The sequence below is a fragment of the Corythoichthys intestinalis genome, chromosome 20 (genome assembly GCF_030265065.1).
Source record: "Corythoichthys intestinalis isolate RoL2023-P3 chromosome 20, ASM3026506v1, whole genome shotgun sequence".
NCBI classification, from domain to species: Eukaryota; Metazoa; Chordata; class Actinopteri; order Syngnathiformes; family Syngnathidae; genus Corythoichthys; species Corythoichthys intestinalis.
In genome coordinates this window covers 10,288,681-10,309,870 of record NC_080414.1, presented here as the reverse complement: position 1 = coordinate 10,309,870, position 21,190 = coordinate 10,288,681, and the positions used below count along the sequence as shown (strand labels likewise).

At 41.6% G+C, this 21,190-nt stretch overlaps 1 long non-coding RNA gene across 1 annotated transcript in view; it reads left to right on the top strand.

The window, feature by feature from the left end:
- Positions 1–21,190, top strand: part of LOC130908728 (uncharacterized) — a 70,930-nt gene that overhangs the window by 23,340 nt on the left and 26,400 nt on the right. The window contains exon 3 of the long non-coding RNA XR_009061641.1: positions 17,672–17,799. This is a non-coding gene — a long non-coding RNA (uncharacterized LOC130908728). The remainder of the gene's footprint in view (positions 1–17,671; positions 17,800–21,190) is intronic.

Here is a 21,190-nt window from a genome sequence, read left to right as displayed (position 1 = left end):
TTTGAATGTCCATGACATCACTCTCTGGTGGATGATGCCATCGTTGCCAGAGCAACCTTTCGGATGTTTCAATCATGTGGCCCAGTCTGAACAGGCCCAGATCACATTTTCTACGAATGGTGTGAACAGTCAGCTCGAAAAATCTGAGGAGGAATCCATTGGGAATCGGATATACCTGCAGTCTGAAAGCAGCCTTGGTCTCCAGACCACCTTTTGGGGGTTTTGTCTTGGTGTGGACTCCCAAAAGCCCTGGTCTTGGCGCCTCTGCTGCAGAAATGACTGTGCTCCTGCGAATATTGATGTAAATTGATCTTCTGCTGTTGCAGCCAAGTCGTATCGTTATTGGATCAACTCTAATTGCATGCTCCCTTCTTTTAATTAGCGGCTGATTATCAGCGGCGACGGCACAGATGGCATGGTCGCACCTGTGCGCCAAAAATAGAGGCGACATGACTTGCTTTTTAACTCCTTGGCTAGTATATATTGCCGTGAAAGAAGTGACAAAAGCAAATATAAAATTAGTCGACACGAACATCAAAAAACATTTTTGCAAGTTTATTATAAACTAGAAAATGCAATTTCAGTCGCTTCCTATGGTCCAATCCATTTTATCGTTTATTCGCCTCTCCCGATCAGAACCAATTGGACGTCTAATGTTGTCAATGGCACTGAAAGATTAGCATTAACGGGCAGTCCTTACAGTTTGAGTTGGGCGTATGTTGTCAATGATAGGGAATTGGTTGATTGTGGGTCAATTCCTTGTAAATTTTCAGGTACTTCTTGTTCACTTCCTGTACATTTTTGGGCCTTTTGGAGCCACTTCCTGTTTGAGTCGTCATTTTGGGCAGTGCTGTTTTTGGGGTCCTTTTAATTTTCGTTTTAGTCTCTTTTAGATGATAATACTCATTAGCTTTAGTCATATTTTACTCATTTCCAAATGTGTTTGTCTTTGCCTAGTTTTTGTTGACTAGTTTTTGTCCACGTTTGTTTTCATCTGTAAAATTGTTTTATTCCAAAATTAAATAAAGGTTTCCAACTCTTTCGAATGAACATTGATAGACGAGTACATATTGTAGCATCTACAAATTTATCACCAAGTTGGTGATAATACACAATCAGCAGTAAAACAGTACATTATTTTCAATCAATTATACCCACCTGGAGGCCAGGAACTGTATTTTTTATTTTTATTTATTTATTTTTTAAGTTAGCATTACGCTAATGCTAACAGTTAACGCCAACGTAAATGCTACGCTAACTCTACAAGTGTGATGATGACTCAGCAAAGACCTTTAAAGGCTAAAGCAACATTCTATATTCTCTCTCGCCAGGATAAGAAAACAAATTTTACCGTGTGTGTTTCAAAACAAGCAATGGGGAGACTGGAGAGGACACTGGTGAGTTGGGGGGGGGGGCACATCACATGAGTGACACAACCTGACACTGCTACGATGCAGGTTAGCAACACATAAAATGTCACACATTCAGAACGTGACTTAAACTAGAGCGCGTTTTCGTCTCGTTCTCATCTCATTAGACGAATACTGGCATTCTTCTTGTTATGTTTGTCTCCCAAGACACATTTTAAGCTCATTATCGTTTCGTCATTGTCGTGAAAAAATAGTTGATTTTTCGTTATTGTCATCATTGACAAAAACAGATTTTTAGTTGTGTTTGTAATGTAAGTGAAAATATGACCAATGCACACATTAAAAGCTAAAAATTACTGTAGAATGGGGCAAATTATTATTAGTAATAAAGTATTTAGTCAAACCACTCAAGTTCAAATTCTCCCACTTGAAAATATTACAGAGGCCTATAATTGTCAACTTGGGTAAAGCTCAACCATGAGAGACAGAATGTGGGGGAAAAAGAAAAAAAACAGAAAATCACATTGTTTGATTTTTAAAGGATTTATTTGCAAATAATGGTGGGAAATAAGTATTTGGTCAATACCAAAATTCATCTCAATACTTTGTTATGTACCCTTTGTTGGCAATAACGGAGGCCAAACGTTTTCTGTAACTCTTCACAAGCTTTTCACACACTTTTGCTGGTATTTTGGCCCATTCCTCCATGCAGATCTCCTCTAGAGCAGTGATGTTTTGGGGCTGTTGTTGGGTAACACGGACTTTCAACTCCTTGCACAGATTTTCTATGGGGTTGAGATCTGGAGGCTGGCGAGGCCACTCCAGGACCTTGAAATGCTTCTTAGCCACTCCTTTGTTGCTCTGTGCTGTGTGTTTGGGATCATTGTCATGCTGAAAGACCCAGCCACGTCTCTTCAATGCTCTTGCTGATGGAAGGAAATTTTCACGCAAAATCTCTTTATACATGGCCCCATTCATTCTTTCCTAACATGGATCAGTCGTCCTGGTCCCTTTGCAGATAAACAGCCCCAAAGCATGATGTTTCCTTCCCCATGGTTCACAGTGGGTATGGTGTTCTTCGGATGCAATTCAGTATTCTTTCTCCCAAAAAATTGTTCATACCAAAGAGTTCTCTTTTGGTTTCATCTGACCATAACATATTCTGCCAGTCCTCTTCTGGATCAACCAAATGCTCTCCAGCGAACCGCAGACGGGGCTGGACGTGTACTTTCTTCAGCAAGGGGACACGGCTGGCAGTGCAGGATTTGAGTCCCGGTCGGCGCATTGTGTTACTGATAGTAGACTTTGTTACTGTGGTCCCAGCTCTCTGTAGGTCATTCACTTGGCCCCCCTGTGTGGTTCTGGGATTTTTGATCACCGTTCTTATCATTTTGACGCCACGGGGTGAGATCTTGCATGGAGCCCCAGATCGAGGGAGATTATCAGTGGTCTTGTATGTCTTCCATTTTCTAATAATTGCTCCCACAGTTGATTTCTTTACACCAAGTCTTCCCAGCCTGGTACAGGTCTACAATTTTGTCTCTGGTGTCCTTCGACAGCTCTTTGGTCTTGTGGACAGGTGTCTTTTATACCGATAATGAGTTAAAACAGGTGCAATTAATACAGGTAACTAGTGGAGCCTCGTTAGACCTTGTTAGAAGAAGTTAGACCTCTTTCACAGCCAGAAATCTCTTGCTTGTGTGGTGACCAAATACTTATTTTCCACTCTAATTTGGAAATAAATTCTTTAAAAATCAAACAATGTGATTTTCTGTTTGGTTTTTTTTCCACATTGTCTCTCATGGTTGAGGTTTACGCATGTTGACAATTACAGGCCTCTCTAATCTTTTCAGGGGGGAGAACTTGCACAATCGGTGGTTGACTAAATAGTTATTTGCCCCACTGTATATTAAAAAAAAGTATTGGCTGCCATGGACAACAATAAGTGTCCAATTTGTTTGGACTTGGTGCGAAATACAACAGGCAGCAATAGTCCTCATGATGATGAAATGGATTGTACATTTATCGCCGAATAGTTTTGTTTTTTTTCCTCCTTTTTGTGGCTGTTCTTGAAGGTTTGACGTCACCTCGCCGCTTGATGATAAGCGTTTTTGCGTCTGAATTGTGACTTTGAAAATGTTCATCCAGCGCTTTGACTTGAAAGGCGCCATCTAAAAGCGTCGGGGGCGCTCGGGGAGGGGACGCGCCACATCAGAGGTGCAAGGCTGACAGGCGTCGGGGACTCGAAGTGATGGATTTTTGCGACTTTGAGCGACATGTTTCGCACTTACTTCAGCAAGGTTTCTCGTGCGGGTGTCGGGATATAACATGGCCCCCGGGTGCTTTGTTTGCTTGGCCTAATAGCGGAATTGACTTTTTTTTTTTTTTTTGGATTCTGATTTTATTGAGATGTAAAGTTTGAAAGTGAGACTGAGAAATGTGCATATTTCTTGAACTCATTGTATGCCATTCATTTGAATAGTTAATTTGTAGGTACACTACGTTTGGGGAAGAACTTTTCAAAGAGTTAATTCGTAATTCCGTAGTGACACTTCAACTGCTTTGCACATCGTTTTGACAGTGCTAGTATATTCGCGTATTGTAGCACGGTTATCCACATTATGGCTGTTGAGCAGTAAATCGCACTAGCATTGTTACACCAATACTAGTATCTGTACCGATATGGCACTAAAAGTACATTATCGGTATCGGAGTACTCTGAAATAATGTGTCCATGCTGCGGAAGTATGTACTCTTGATGTAGTTTCTAACCACTGGTCACACTACCCAATCTATATGAACTGTTGTTATAATTATACTGTACAATAACCCATTACATAACCACATTAAGCCAAAGAATTGAAAGAAGAAAAAAAAAAAATCATTGAATTCCGCCAAGAGAGAAAAGACAGAAATGAAGCATTATTCGTCCAAAGAGTATAAGTGCCCTCTAGTGGAGAAAATAGTTCCTAGTTTGAATAGTGAATAGTTTCTTCATTGTTACTATTATGAAATTAAAAGGATCATGTCCCCGGTTTTCCATGGTCAATTGATGTCAAATAAAAACTGGGGGACAGGTTTTAAATCGGCGCTTTCGAGTCATGTTAAGGGCAACTCTGTTAAATACTTTTTTTTTTTTTTTTTTTTTTTTTTTTTTACAGTGCTTTAAAGATGCCACGTGATTGAACAGGCTGGCATGATCGTAGAATGGCAAGCTTGCGTCTGATTGGTGTAATGGAGTCATGTGATTATTGTTGGGACATCTCCTTGGTGAAAATAACAGAACTACTCTTGGCATCGCTGGCAAAAAAAATATGTAGAATAAAGAGGAAAAATTGAACGACTCTTGTGTAGCCCAAAGTGGCGGAATAAGAGACGCGTTTTTTTCTTTACAAATCTACTCATGTAAAAGTAAAAAGTATGGATTTGTAAAACTACTCTGAGAAGTACATTTTTCTCAGTTACTCAAGTAAATGTAACTGAGTACATATAACGCGTTGCTACCCACCTCTGATTACAATACATTCCAGTTAAGTATGTAAGAATAGCATTTTTTTATTTTACGAATATTACTGTATTGGCTGTATATGACTGTTTTTTGCATTGAAATAAGACTGAAAAAGAGGGGGTAGTCTTATATTTGCGGTCTAGACATTATACCCATTCACAACACTAGATGGCGCCAGATATGATTGAAGCGATGTTCTGTCATGACAGATCTCAGCTACTCCCCCCATTCACGACGCTAGATGGCGCCAGATATTGAAGCGATGTTCTGTCGTGACAGATCTCAGCTACTCTCAAGTTTAACCAGTTTGCATTATTTTATTGCAATTTTTCCTTATTCAGATTTGTTTCAAGACTACAGTTACAGTTAGACCTCACTTTGATGGTTAATGCAGTTATTGCAATTTTTTTGTTTTATCACATTAGATTGGTATATTTACATTTCAAAAACAAGAAGCCATTCATTTACGAATGTGATTGCACTTTAGTTTACATATTTAAATGTTCAGATATTAAGATTTGAATGAGGCAAAATGCTTTTTCTCTCAAATATTATTGTTATAATCATTTATTTCAGATGTACTGTAATTATTTTCTGTATAAAAATTAATTTGGTGTTCTAAGTCTTTTTTTCAAACTTGAGTCTTGAAAAAGAGGGGGTCGTCTTATAATCACGGCCATCTTATATTCGGGCCAATACAGTATGTATGAATAGCAGTTTATTTTACGAATATTTTTTCTTACCAAAACACCATGATTTTTGACTGCCATTTCATTTTCACTAACTAAAAATCAAATTTAGACCCCCCCCCCAAAAAAAAAAAAAAATTCTTGACAAAAATGCCAGCATTTGTTTTTCCATGAGTAAACATCCAACAACTGAGTAACGATGAACGAATGTTCATTGGCGTCAGCCTCCCAGTTCAAACAGTTTGCACGTATACTCGTGATAAACTCATTTACTGAGTTTGAATTCAAATTTTTACAGGCACTTGTTGATTTGGAGCATTTTTTTTGGTCACTTCCTGTTGATTTTAGGGTATTTTAGGACACTTCCTGTTGAGTTTGGGGCACTTTTGAGTGACGACTTGTTCATTTTTCTGGCATGCCTAGGTTACTTGTTGTTGATTTAGGTTAAATTTCCTTTGATTTTTGTGTCACTTCTGGGTTACTTCCTTATTTTGGTCACTTCTAAATGATTTTTAAGGGCATTTCTGGGTCACTTTCTAATATTGGTGACTTCCTGTTGATTTGGGGACTTAAAATCGGGGAAGGGCTTCCAATGAAACTTTTTTTTTTTTTTTTTTTTTTTTTTTCAACTCTTTCTGCGTCATTGATAGTGCGAGACACCCAATCATGTGGCTTCCAGTCATTCTTCTGCCGTGAATTTAAATGAGTTTAGCATTAGTAGATGTCAAATTGACTTAACGTACTGTATATCGGCATCAATGGCAGTCAGAGAGTAAAATCGCTAATGATGAACTTAACCTTCATGTAAAAAATACAATAATAATCCTCAGTTTCTTAATGGTCCCGACCAATTGTTTTACCGTCGACTTGCATCTGATTTTGAATTGAAGGTACCGTATCGTATCTAGCTAGCCTGAAGTTCAATAGGAATCCAAATTGGCACTAATGTAAACGCAACCTCTACATGCGCAAACTTATTAGCGCATTTGTTCAACTCTCTTACATTCTCTTCTCTTCAGGTACAAAGCGTAACGAAGAGTCGGTTGCGAGCACTGCTTATCAAACGACTTAACTATCTTGGCGTTCGCTTCTCCCCAGTGGAACGGCGTCCCCGTCGGGAGCGGATCAGGCCATGGGTTGCGCCGAGTGGATGAAACGCGCCGCGGGGGATTTGTCTCACGCTCATCAATGAAGTTTCGCTGATTGAGCGCTCGCTAAGCCCCCCCGTCCCGACGCGCGGGAATCCTTTAAGCGTACCGCACGTTGTTGCGGCTCGACAGGGCGTCTTACAATTAGTGCGGCAACATCGAGCCTCGTTTGACGGCTGGCTGCGACTTGAACCTGTGACCTTTTCACGTAGCGCGTCATATCTTCAAGGAAGTGTAGCGGAAAGATATTAACCTATTGGATGCCAGGGACGGCCCAAGACGTCCTATCCATTTCGACTGAACGAGCCAATGAACGTTCTAGCTTTTCCAGCTAACTATGAGCGGTACGCAGTTATTTTTCATAATGAATCTGTGGTACCTGCTAAAATTGCATTTTCTCCTGATAAAACGATTAAAATTCAATTGATATATGATATTTTGTTTGTTTTAATAAACAGATTTCAAGTATGAGTTTCTCTGGAACATGTCTTCTAACATGGTAGCATTAGCATAAACTTTTTATCATGGTAGAAGGCAGTTTAGTTTTATATTATCAAAAATTACCTTTGATTGAATATCTCACTGTACTCATGAAACTATGTCATAGCTAGCTTGTACTCCTGAGGAAAAAGCTAACATTAGTACAGATTTACAACCATTTTAACCGCTAGCTAGCACTGTTCTGGAAAAGCTAACTGATTTCTAACTAATTCATATATACAATACAAAATGTTAGCAAGCAAACAGTATAAATTGAATATGTAGCAGAAAATCTGAAAAGCTCATTTTTCAATAATTTTGAAGACAAAATGTCCCTCAATTCGGTAATGACCAGAAGAGACCCGCCACCCACAGGGTTGTTCACCCTGCTACCATTCATGACTTATTCATAGCAAACACAAACCCGATTCCTAACATCTGCTTCCTCCGCATTTTCATCGCTATTCCTGGCAACCAGCGCCGGAGTTCTCAATCCGCAATTAGCCTCTGACTGCGCACGGCGGCTATCGCCGTTCGCACCGCCGGGAGACATGAAAGCGTTCCCGGGAACTCTGTCTGCCGGGTCGGGCTGACTTTCCCGCCCGCTACTGCGGCAGATGGAGCGAGACGCCTATAAGTGAAGTGTAATTGTTTACCCGGAGAGACAGGCTTATTATGGGCGTCCCTGGCAGCGATTCGGCATGACATTAGACAAGTGTGAGTCACTGTTTTGGCATAGCCCACATGGGGCTTTTCTGCTGGCAGAAATTTGTTTTTCTATAAAAGACACAATGTCAGATTTTTCGGGATGAACTAATAATGAGATATTGGATTTGAAAAGAACCTAGACTCCAACCTCCCCTGCCTCATTATGCATGTATTTGCAATTCTTTCACTGTGGCTTCCCACCGTTTGAATGTTGATCGTCCATCTTCTAAGTTCATCAAAGTTTCTCTGTTCAAGGGTTCAAGGTCAGTTCGTCCACGTTGACTCAATTTGAACAGTTAGCCAGTGCACTTCCTCGAATTTACATTTTCACAGGAGACTTGTTGAATATGGATTATTAACCCTTTAACACTAACGTGTCGGCAGCGACATGTTTACGCATATCATCTTTGAAGCCTCATCACGTTGTAATCACATCATCCACGTGCCGCTGGTTGGTCTCATTTGAAAGTGCGGAAGTTGAGGTCCACACCCGTCTTTACTTGAAGTGAATCGACCAAGTAAAACGGGAGGTAATTTCATTTGAGTTTTATAGTTTTATTGCCGTCATAAATAAGCATTAAAACGCTGGATGGACCATGTGTTAATATCCATATTTCCATAATTTCTTGTCCTTTTTCAAAACCGAAAGCACCACGAAAGACTACATATCCCAGGAGCCATTGTGAATTCACAAAGGAACGTCATTCGAAAACTTTTATTATATTGCTGAGCGAGGCGCCACCGAAAGTGAGGGATTGAGCGAGCGACTTTGAAACGTGCGGAAGGAATTGAAAACTAAATTTAGCGCAAGCTAATGCATTATTTCATCAACTTATGGAAGAGAATGAGCCGGATTTGTCGTTGCTTTCTTCGGATGAGTCCGCGTCTTGGCGAGTGAGGACTGACAGCATCGCGCAAACGGCGGAAGAGTGGGCTGTTTGACGTTTTGTGTGACGTAGCTCTGTGTCCTGTTTAAGAGGAAACTGAGTAGCATGCCTGAAAAAACTGAAGTTTTTGTCAATATTTTTAAAATCGTTTTGTATGTTATCACTTTTTTTTTTCATTATGAAGGGAATAGTTACCTTTCTCGCACACGCCATATAACTGTTTGCATTACTCTAACACGTAATATAATCAGGGAATAGTATCATTTCTCATATTTACTGTAGGACTGTTTGTATTACTCTAACACACCTAATGTAAAATAAATGGCAGAAAAGCAGAATAGAGGGCATAAAAGATGCACCACGCAATCTCATCACAGAAGTACAACGCGTCATGAGCAAGATTGATGCACCAACTCTTGCAATCAGTTCTCCCGGGCACTCCAGGACAAAGAGCAGGGCGCTCTGTCCTAAACCGAGTAGCAGCGGAGAACACCCTCGCCCATCTAGGATAACAAGATGATAGCACGGGCGCCTTGGATGTCAAGACCTGCGTCAGTCGACGTGGCAACCACGTCCCAGCCATGAAGGATGAAGCAAAAACTTCACCGCCCAAACCTGCCACAGAGGGATGAGCCGAAGACAACACCCAGCCACGCCTTCGGCCCGGCCCGCTCCACCGCAGCTTTCAAAAGAACCGAACACTTAGATAACAACGATCGCTTCTCGGGAACATTCCAATGTGTCCGTTGTGTTGCGAACCAACACTGCCTCTCCGTCGTCTGTTTTTTGCCTTGTTTTTTACTATTGTCGACGAATAAATTGTCAACCTATTTTCGGTGAGCCTTCTTCAAACTTTTAGAACATGGACTCAGTACAAAGGGTTAACACCGGAGTGAACGCGCAGAATCTTGGTCCCCACCGGTTGGCTTATGGGAGCAGTGCCAGCGAAACAGCATTTCGTTCGGCTGGCACTGTTTCCGCGGTTTGGCAGGCGGGGGCAAATTCCTTCAATTACTATCAATCTTTTCAATTTGTATATAAATGTGCGTGTTCAAGAAGCTTGATTGCACGTATATACTCTTGACAAGGTGATGGGGTTCAATACCTAACCTTAGAAAAATATCGTTGAAAACCTTTCTGTGTTGATGACAGTATTTATACTCACTATTTGCACTGTGTATAACCTGTTTTGACCATAGTATGGGTAAAAAGCCAAAAATGCCTATGACCATACCTGCTGTTTGTGTTGAATTGTCAAACAAAACTATTCAGCCTTATTTTTTTTCTGTTGAATGTTTATCCTAACAAGTTGAATAATTATTATCAAGCTTCAAAACGGTTGGTCGAGCATGTTTGGTTGTCAATGGGACAAAAACATTACAAATTTTGACAAAAGATTTTGGGAGTTTTCTTGTCTTTTTGGGTCCAAAATGTTGGTTATAATTGGTCAGTGAAGAAAACAAGTTTGGACATGAAAGTTATGGTGTCCTGAAAAAAGCGACCAAACCTGGCCATTGTGAACCATTTTTTTTCTGGAAATATAAAGGCAACATCAAAGGCATGCAAATTCGGCCCGTGCGAGTTTCATACCAGTCTTCTTGCTTTGCACATTTTCGTCAACATCTGAGCTCACCATTTAGCGGTCAACTCATTTAACGTCATTTTCGGTGACAATTCCACCTAATATCTCAAAACTGCCTTTGAGTCACTGAACTGAAGCAAAGAGGAAGTCTAAAAATCGTCTATTTAATGGAGCCAGAAAAATAGGTGACAGTATTGGCTGATTAGAAAACCAGATAGCGTGACTTCTCGCATTGATTTCAGCCTTCGCGATCCGTCACCAGTTGCGGTCCTACCTTTAAATACTCAATTACGCCACCGAGAGAGGATGAAAAAGCAGTCATGTGGTGAGGGGAAAAAGGGAATGTCGTTAGTTCCTTAATACGAAATGTCAATGCTCATCTTTTGGTGGTATTGACTGTGCGAGATGTCCAATCCATGTTCATTCACCCCTTTCAGTCTCGCGCCGTCAATAGCAGCACATGAGTTAATTTATAGTGCATGACAGGATTCTCGTATTATTGAATATCATACCTGTGAATGAAATTTTGGAAGAAAATAATTTTCACTGTTGATGATTAATAACGGTTCTTTAGAAGTAAATTTTTCCGTTATTGGAAAAATAAAATCGAATTTCTTTAGTCGTCAATGAAGGCTTTATTGTTTATTAAAGGGAACCACATAAAGAGTGAAGTAGTTCTTAAGATATACATTATTTTTGAGTTAAAAGTATTTAATATGAAAACCCCTCGTGTTTTGGTTTTATACATTTTGTAAAATTTGTTTATCTAGTAGGTCGCTATTGTTGTTAACGACGCAGGGCGGTCACTGGGTTACGCTGCCGGGATTCTAGAGTATGACTCTAGTGACATAAACATCTCATCTGTTCAACCTTTTCAATTTGAACCCGAGAGGAACATGAATGAGCATGACAGCACTGTCGATATTTCACAAAACAAGCAGCAAAAACAAAATGAGCAGGAAAGACTGGATGAGACACGACTAGAGTAGGACAAAAATGTGCTACACTGGCGAAACATCCTCCAGGAGGCGAATTCGACACCCAAAGTACTACCATGCGCTTTCAGCTTGTTTTGTTTAGATGCATACAGACAGAACCTACAAAAGATGACTTTAAAAAATAGTAATATCAAATAAGGCTGATTTTAAATACGCAACAGATCAACAATCTGCTTTAAAGCTCCCATGAGAAAGCACAGTGCTTAAAAGTATGAGAGGGAAATACGCAAAAGTATTTTGAGGAAATGGGAATATACTCAGTAAAAACACAAATGCTAAGTACACGCCGTTTTTAACTGATGTGCGCACGTCTCGCCGCGTAGGAAGGAATTGCAGAACACCGGTAGTGTTCGTCTAGTGACGGTAACAAACTACGTCATCACCCCGGGCGTCCATTGCACGCATAAAACATGGCGCCCTTCGTAGGTCGAAATATGTACAAAATATTAGATTTTTAAATCAATGGCAATATTGTATGTGCTCCTAATAACATATTTTAGTAAAAGAGAACAATTGTGGCTTATTAGGGCCTTACAAGTCTTTAAGTCTGAGGTTCCCTTTAAAAATGTTAGAAAAAACAAAAAGGTAAGTGAGGAAATTTTGCTTTTAATTAAAATATAAATTAAACTATGAGTAGTTTTCCTTATAAGGATTTAGAAAAAAATAAAATATTTCTTGGTGTTCCCCAAAAACCAAGACAGAGGGCGCAATTTTCATTGTCTGTGCCTATGTTCTTTGGTATGAAACATTGTGATAGGGAATGTAAATGAATTAATTTTTGTTGTGTTTACCCCTGCCAATGAAATTACCAAAAATTGTTTGTCTGGCCTTTTGTCACAGTTGATTAGCATGTTGCGTTAGCTATATTAGCATACCCCATGCAGGTAAAAGTCCATCTTAACTCATTCTCTCCCAGCCATTTTCACCGGAGCAAGGCCCATTTGCTCCCGGCCGTTTTACTAGATTTTGACTGATTTTGCAAGGCACACAGAAAATTCTGTTCTATTGCTATATAAACATGGAACCCACCAAAAGAAAGATTACTCTCTTCTTTCAGCAGAAATAAAGTTAGTTCATATCTTTTTCCATTCGTTAGAAATCAGCATTAGAAAATAGCTTAGTAATTTTTCCATTTCTGATGAAAAAACGGAGAAATTGAGTTTTTTGTAAAAGCATACATTTCAAACATAACTTTGACTTATATACAGCTATTTTTTGCTTTAGTTACATCCCAAACATCTGAATAATGTTTTCCTTTTACAAAATAAGACAGGACAAATACAGCTTTTGATCACAAAGTAACAATTTATTTACACATAACTAAACTATTGAACTGTTGAACTATATGACATATTGCACATAACAACGGGGAAGGCTCTCGGCTGCTCCCGTGGCTAATCTGATGAGTCCGGATCAAGATCGGTCTCACTTTTTTCATTATCTTCATCGTTGGTTTCGACCTCCGGCTAAGGAGTAACGCAACGTGAGCTCCGCAGAACGCGTGTGGAACCTGACGCTGTTCTGGACGTCACAGTCTGTCTCATCAAGATAGATTTTTTTGAATCCTTCATTGACGATGGTTTCATTTTCTTTTCAAAACACTCCTCCAGTGTTGTTTGCATTTTTTTTCCTGATCGTTGTCAACATTTTTCTCAAATTGTCACGCGTCTTAACAAGATCCATCCAACTTCCGTTTCCTGACTATTTTCTTCACTTTCTTTCTTGGCCCGAGATGAGTTCTTACCAAATGCGCTACTGACCTCCAGTGGCCAGTTTTATTGCTTTAAAATAGGTTTTCAGCTTTGTGCATTATATTTTAGATAGATCGGAACCTTTAGATGCCTCTTGTAAAACAAAAACAAAAAAACGCAAAAGATGTATAAATACGTTTTTGGGGAAACTGAAGCAATTAAAAATAGAACGTATTTATACGTTTTTGGGAGCAAATGTGTTAAATTTCAGTAAATTTAAGACAGGAGAAGTTGTGGTATGTTAAGCAAGATTCGTATTTGAAAGTAAATTATATCTTCTGAAAACACGCTTCAACATTCCAGTTCCAGTTTCAAATGGATAATCGATATATAAAAGAAAACGTAAGGGAGAAAGAATTCTGTCCTGCTTGGAACTGATTTGATGTTAAAAGCATGCATCTGCTTCAAAGAGCCTTTCAACACTTTCTCTTTTCAAGAGTCGAGGCGTCTCGCCGGCGGTTGCCTTGGTCGTCGACTGAACTGACAGGCGGCGCGGGAGGAAGTAGTGCGTGTGTTTGAGTGGGGGGGGGTGAGGGGGGCAAGAAGACTCGGCGCAGCGAGGTCGGGAACAAATCAGAACGTTATTTGCCTTGTCTGAATAATGCATGCGCGCAAACAAACACGGAGAACAAGCTGAAAATAACTACGAGTGAAGCGGCGTCGGTTCCAAACAAAACAAAACGGTAAATTGATCGTTAATTATCCGTATTGGTGACAAATGCAGACAGAAAACGAATAAAAGATGGCACGGTGGGGATACAGGTGGCGAGGAAACGATGAGCGCTGATTGGCCAGAGCGGAGTCGTTAAAAATAAATAAATAAATAAATAAAAGACGGCAGCGCGAGGAAACAGGAAATGAAGCGAGGCAACACACAGGGGAGCCATTTTACAAACAAACCGGCGAATAAACAAGCGGCAATTACCAGCAAATGACATGTCGTCGTCGGGAGAAACATCAGTTGTCTGAATGCGCGTTCCGCTTTATGAACTGGAGGCGCTCACCCCGTGTTTACGTGCGGTTAGAGGGAACTAATTACTGCCTCCACTGTGATGAAAATGGACTTTTAGACGAAAAGTTGGCAGTTCACTTACAAGAGGCCAATTTTACATCTTTGATTGGTTTGGACTGCAAGATACAACTTCTATATACCCTTAACTCTGGTGTTAAATGACCATGTTTCAATGCCGTTGACACCGATAGACTTCCAGTCCATTTGGACTTGGTTTGCATCCAGCTCATCCAACACCTGAAAGAAAATTGGGCTTGACTCTGGAAAATCTGGGTCTTGGTTTCGACTCTGGAAAATTTGGGTCTTGGTTTCGACTCTCGAAAATTTGGGTCTTGGTTTCGACTCTCGAAAATCTGGGTCGGGTTCTAGACTCTCGAAAATCTGGGTCGGGTTCTAGACTCTCGAAAATCTGGGGTCTTGGTTTCGACTCTCGAAAATCTGGGTGTCTTGGTTTCGACTCTCGAAAATCTGGGTGTCTTGGTTTTGCTTCTCGAAGATCTGGGTTCCTTGGCTCGACTCTCGAAAATCTGGGTTCCTTGGCTCGACTCTCGAAAATCTGGGTTCCTTGGCTCGACTCTCGAAAATCTGGGTTCTTTGGCTCGGCTCTGGAAAATCTGGGTTCTTTGGCTCGGCTCTGGAAAATCTGGGTTCTTTGGCTCGGCTCTGGAAAATCTGGGTTCTTTGGCTCGGCTCTGGAAAATCTGGGTTCTTTGGCTCGGCTCTGGAAAATCTGGGTTCTTTGGCTCGGCTCTGGAAAATCTGGGTCGGGGTCTCGGCTCTGGAAAATCTGGGTCGGGGTCTCGGCTCTGGAAAATTTGGGTCGGGGTCTCGGCTCTGGAAAATTTGGGTCGGGGTCTCGGCTCTGGAAAATTTGGGTCGGGGTCTCGACTCTGGAAAATTTGGGTCGGGGTCTCGACTCTGGAAAATTTGGGTCGGGGTCTCGACTCTCGAATATCTGGGTCTTGGTTTCGACCCTCGAAAATCTGCGTCGTGGTCTCGACTCTGGGAAATCTGGGTTTTGCGTCACAATCTTGGCCTTGTCTGTCTCGACTTACAGTTTGGGGTGGACTTGAGATTTTCTGTCCTGCACTAGAATTCTTTATCCCCCTGTTTGATGGCGCTAGACGTCCGATCTGATTCACTGGGAGCTGCGAATGGATGGATAATTGGCAGTCAGTGAGTTAATGAAGTATGTTTAAATGATATAGGTTTACACATATTTTTTTCCCATCGCAATTACCGCTTTCCTTCTTACTGCTCCTCTGGCGCATGAACCTTCGAGAAAAAAAACCCCGATTTGGTGTATTTTCTCGATCCAAGATTAATCTCATGGGAGCAATTAGGACAAACCGGCGTGGTGAAGTTTTCAGAAGCGGCAGCGCCTGTAATTCGCCTCCGAGTTACCTGATTTAATTTGTCCGCGCCAAACGTCTCTCGAGAGTTAAGTGAGCTCTTGATGGCTTCGTCGGACGTCCTCGCTTTTTTTCTGCACTTCTGCTACAAATGGACACGCTCCAGGATTTCCGCTGGATTATGCTTCATCCCACTCCGTCGGCGCAAACAAAAAAGGTGTCCGCTCGGATCATTAATCACGGCCGGGCCTTGCATAATGCCGCCGCCGCGCTAATAGGGCGACGGGCGCACAGAGGTGTGCGGAAAAGACACGGCGGCGCCTTCGGGGAGTTCAAGGCTGTCCGGCGTTTCCCTGACTCTGCACAAAAGGTGACTTTGGTGGCCTCGTTCGGGGAGAAAGCAATGACAACGCCATCATCTTTTAGAAAATAGAAATTCATCAGCCTTACTTTTCAGGACGTGGCTTCTGATTGGCTGGGCAATTGGGCCATTGCACCAACTTGGAAAGAAAAATTTGGCTTCCTAAGGGGCAGTTTACATGGCAACTCTGCGACACGAAAACGCAATGACTGGGTAGCGGAATTGCCTCGCGTGCATATGGTGTCGGCGAGAGACGGAAGGCGAAGACGAAAAATTCTGAATCCTGCCTCCAAAGTGGAAGAATTCGATTGCGGGGGCTTGAGGGGGGCTGGCTCCGCATGCATATCAATAGCTCCTGCCGCGCGGGACCCGAGCTGATAACGTCAGCACTCGTGCACGTCACATTGGGCATGCGCCGCGGTGCTATTAAATATTAAAAACAGCTAATGAAAGCTTTAGTTTACTGTTTTAATATTTATAAAATTTAAATGTTGAATGTTTCCGTTTTTGTGCCTTTTTGAACAAAAGAAAATGCCATTGCTTGGAATGGTTGGGCATGTTTTCTTCCGGGCTGAGGTCAAAGTGCATCATTTGCTGTTGCTTTGTAAATCTGCACTGCCCCCTAGGGCCTGGCATGATTAAATTTTTTAATGGAGTTAATCACAGCTTAAAAATGAATTAATCATAATTAATTGCAATTCAAACCATCTCTAAAATATGCCATATTTTTCTGTAAACTATTGTTGGAATGGAAAGACACAAGACTGATATATACATTCAACATACTGGACATAAGTACTGTATTTGTTTATAACAATAAATCAACAAAGTGACATTAACATTATCAACATTCTGTTAAAGGGGTCTACGGATAAAAAGACTTGAACTTCTTAAAAGATAAATGTTAGTACAAGTTATAGTAATTTTACATTAAAACCCCTCTTAATGTTTTCGTTTTGATAAAATTTGTAACATTTTCAATCAAAAAATAAACTAGTAGCTTGCCATTGTTGACGTCGTCGAGCGGTGACGTCACAGCTGTTCTTCCACAGTGTTTTTAACTATGTAAGATAGTGATTGAATTACACCACAAGGTGTCAATGGCGAGTTTTAAATTACATAGAAATCAATCCAATGAGTGTTTTGTCCCTTGACTGACTCCGTAGCTTCCCTTTTTTTATTTTTTTTTTTTTTTTTAGACTGATTCACGATCATTTGAGTGCGGGCTTCACAACGTACGAGACCACTGATAGTTTGTATATTGTGACTAAATATTGACATCCAGTGTATTTGTTGAGCTAAACGAAATGTTTGAATAGTTTGACCAAAGTCTGAGGAAGTTTTATGTGTATTTTGCATAGCTATTTTGATTGGGAATGCCAGCTTTTCTTTTTGTGAACATTTTTTTTTTTTAGATAGGAATCTTATTTTTGTTGTGCTTTCACTAAATAATACTTATGTTTGTTGTGAAGGAGTTGCCAAAGCTTATGCCAATAAACGGCGCGTTCCAATGAACGCCTGTGTCCACTGCCTTTCCTCTGCGTCTTAGCTCTCAATGAGCAGAAAACGGCGTCTTTGTAATCTGTTTGAAGCAATGCATGAGTGGGTCATTCCGCGCATGTGTTAAATGCGTCAAATATTTTAATCTGATTAATTTTTAAAAAATCAATTACCGTCCGTTAACGCGATAAATTTGACAGCACTAATTTAAATATCAACGTAATGCAGCCATTTTTCCGTCAATTCAGTTTTCTGTTTGTTTTTTTCCTGACAACAAGCTAAATGACGGCACAATGTGTCATCCTGTCGTTCTCCTTCCCTGCAGGAGGTCCCATTGTCTCATTAATTGCTGGCGTGTTATCAAATTGGGAAACAGCTGGACTGCAATTAGGCGGTGTTTGGTTCAAAAACTCCCCCGGAGAACACGTCGTGTGTCCTGATGGCCTTTTGAAGGTATGAACACACGCAACACCAACCTCGGCGATGACTCATTAACTGCAATTGACGATGAAAGACGTCCAATCATGCAACGAGTTTATCACTTGTAGACGTCCCATCCATTTGAAGTGGGAGGGTGGCAGCGAATGAACGTTCGTTCATTCACTGCCACCCTCCCACTTCAAATGGATGGGACGTCTATCACTGTCCAAGGCACTAAATTTAAATCTTGGCATCTGCCTGAAAATTGATGCAAGAAATCTCCAATTACATTTTAAACACCTTTGTTCCAAATAGCTCATTTGCACAAATAAACATTTTTATTTGACGTTTGATCTCTCGATAAACGTCCGGACAAATAAGAGCGCCCAGTAAATCTTAATAAGCTCTAAAAGGCGGGGGGTTTTTTACGTCCAAATCACTAAAGCCGTAACTCCGTGCGGCCGCGCCTTTGATCAACACGCTCATAATTCCCGTCGTTTACCCGGCAGCGGGGTTTCCCGCTTCGCTAATTTGTTTTTTCATTGTGCGAGCGGGACCACACTGGAGCCGCCGTGCTGTCGTCCTGAAATATTCATCAATGTCCCGCGGGGCTCGTCCCGCCGAGACGGCCGCCACACACACAAAAAAAGCAAATAGACTCCAAAGCGCTTTCCCTTCACGGTAAACATTTTGCCCTTCCAAATAAGTCGTAATTATGCCGTCTCGGGAGCCAACTATTCCTTGTGTCACTTACCAGATAGTGTTGGAGGAAAAAAGGTGCAGGGAGAGAAGATCTTTGTGTGTTTTGACAGTCTGGCTGCTTTACACACATGCTAATTAATGAGCTTTCCATACGCAGGATATGCTTTTTAGTATAGAGGTGTTGTAATGTCTCAGGACTGGTTGTGTTTATGAGATTACATTTTGATTCTTGTCTTTGCTCCCAAAAATCTTGGTCTTGTCTCTGTCTGGGTTACCAAGAAACTTTGGTCTTGTCTCTTTCTGGGTTGCCAAGAATCTTGGTCTTGTCTCTGTCTGGGTTGCCAAGAATCTTGGTCTTGTCTCTGTCTGGGTTTCCAAGAATCTTGGTCTTGTCTCTGTCTGGGTTGCCAAGAATCTTGGTCTTGTCTCTGTCTGGGTTGCCAAGAATCTTGGTCTTGTCTCTGTCTAGGTTGCCAAGAATCTTTGGTCTTGTCTCTGTCTGGGTTGCCAAGAATCTTTGGTCTTGTCTCTGTCTAGGTTGCCAAGAATCTTTGGTCTTGTCTCTGTCTGGGTTGCCAAGAATCTTTGGTCTTGTCTCTGTCTAGGTTGCCAAGAATCTTTGGTCTTGTCTCTGTCTAGGTTGCCAAGAATCTTTGGTCTTGTCTCTGTCTGGGTTACCAAGAATCTTTGGTCTTGTCTCTGTCTGGGTTGCCAAGAATCTTGGTCTTGTCTCTGTCTGGGTTGCCAAGAATCTTTGGTCTTGTCTCTGTCTGGGTTGCCAAGAATCTTTGGTCTTGTCTCTGTCTGGGTTGCCAAGAATCTTTGGTCTTGTCTCTGTCTGGGTTGCCAAGAATCTTGGTCTTGTCTCTGTCTGGGTTGCCAAGAATCTTTGGTCTTGTCTCTGTCTGGGTTGCCAAGAATCTTTGGTCTTGTCTCTGTCTGGGTTGCCAAGAATCTTTGGTCTTGTCTCTGTCTGGGTTACCAAGAATCTTTGGTCTTGTCTCTGTCTGGGTTACCAAGAATGTTTGGTCTTGTCTCTGTCTGGGTTACCAAGAATCTTTGGTCTTGTCTCTGTCTGGGTTACCAAGAATCTTGGTCTTGTCCCTGTCTGGGTCTCTGTCAGGAAATAAAACACATGAGTATTCGACAGTCACAACGAGAGAAACCTCTCACCTATCGGGGATGAAACCATTTGCAGTCAGGAATCACTGAAGTCAGCTTCAAAGTTTAACGTGCACACGAGGTCGGCAGCTGCGAGGCTCCACATGGCTGTGTAGCGTCGCTAGTGTCTCCCAACTGCCGAGTTCCGGTATTGCCTTTTTATTTAGTAGCAATAGTGAAAACATGTCATAGCAGTGGGTGTGTGGTGCGCAATGATTGGTTAGTTCAGAATAGCAACAGTTTGGGAAGTGAGTCAGCTCTAACTACTTCTTATTTATTTCAAACTGGATGCTTACTGTTTAAAATGAAGGAAAACCAATTACAGCCCAACCTGGGGAATTTCTACAGAAAAACATCCTGAGTTATGACCTTGGAAACTAGCTCTGGCTGGTGGTCATATCTTGATAAGGCAGTCAACAGACGTCATTGTGGAAGTTCAAAGGAATATATGAAGCACACATATTTGGAACGCACGGACATGAATACAGTCTCACATGCAAGCATAAAGTTTCATAGCAGTTAATAATTGTGTTTTATAAGCATGAATAAAATATTCTTTCACAGTCACCAAAAATCTTGTCTGTCTGGATTCGTCTGGGTCTGGATTCGCAGAAATGTTGGTCTTTTCTGGGTCTGGATTCCCATCTGAGTCTGGGCTCCAAAAAATTTTGGTCTCGTCTGGGTCTGGATTTGCAGAAATGTCAGGCTCGTCTGGGTCTGGGCTCCAAAAAATGTTGGTCTTGTTTCAGTCTGGTTTCCCAAAAGTCTTCGTCTCGTCTGTCTGGTTTCTCAAATGTCTTGGTCTCGTCTCTGTCGGGGTTTCCCGAAATCTTGGTCTCCTCTCACTCTGGGTTCCCAAAAATATTTTTCTCATCTGGGTCTGAGTTCCCCGAAATCTTGGTCTCATCTCAGTCTGGGTTCCCAAAAAGTCTTGGTCTTGTTTCGGTCTGGGTTCCCAAGAAATCGTGTTGGTCTGAATTCCCAAAAGTGGTTGTCTCGGTCTGCTTTCCCAAAATGTTTTGGTCTCTTCTCTGTCTTGGTTCCCATAAGGTCCTGGTCGCGTCTCTGTTTGGGTTCCCAAAAATTCTTGGTCTTGCCACGGTCTGTGTTCCCAGAAATCTTGTTCTCGTCTCGGGTTTGATTTCCCAAAAGTCTTGATCTCATCTCAGTCTGGGTTCCCAGAATTATTGGTCTCATCTCAGTCTGGGTTCCCAGAAATATTGGTCTCGTCTCGGTCCGGGTTCCCAAAAAGTCTTGGTCTCGTCTCGGTCTGGTTGCCCAAAAATGTTGGTCTCGTCTGGGTCTGGTTGCCCAAAAATGTTGGTCTCGTCTCGGTCTGGGTTCCCAGAAATGTTGGTCTCGTCTCGGTCTGGGTTCCCAGAAATGTTGGTCTCGTCTCGGTCCGGGTTCCCAGAAATGTTGGTCTCGTCTCGGTCTGGGTTCCCAGAAATATTGGCCTCGTCTAGGTCTGGGTTCCCGGAAGTCTTGGTCTCGTCTCGGTCTGGGTTCCCGGAGGTCTTGGTCTCGTCTCGGTCTGGGTTCCCGGAGGTCTTGGTCTCGT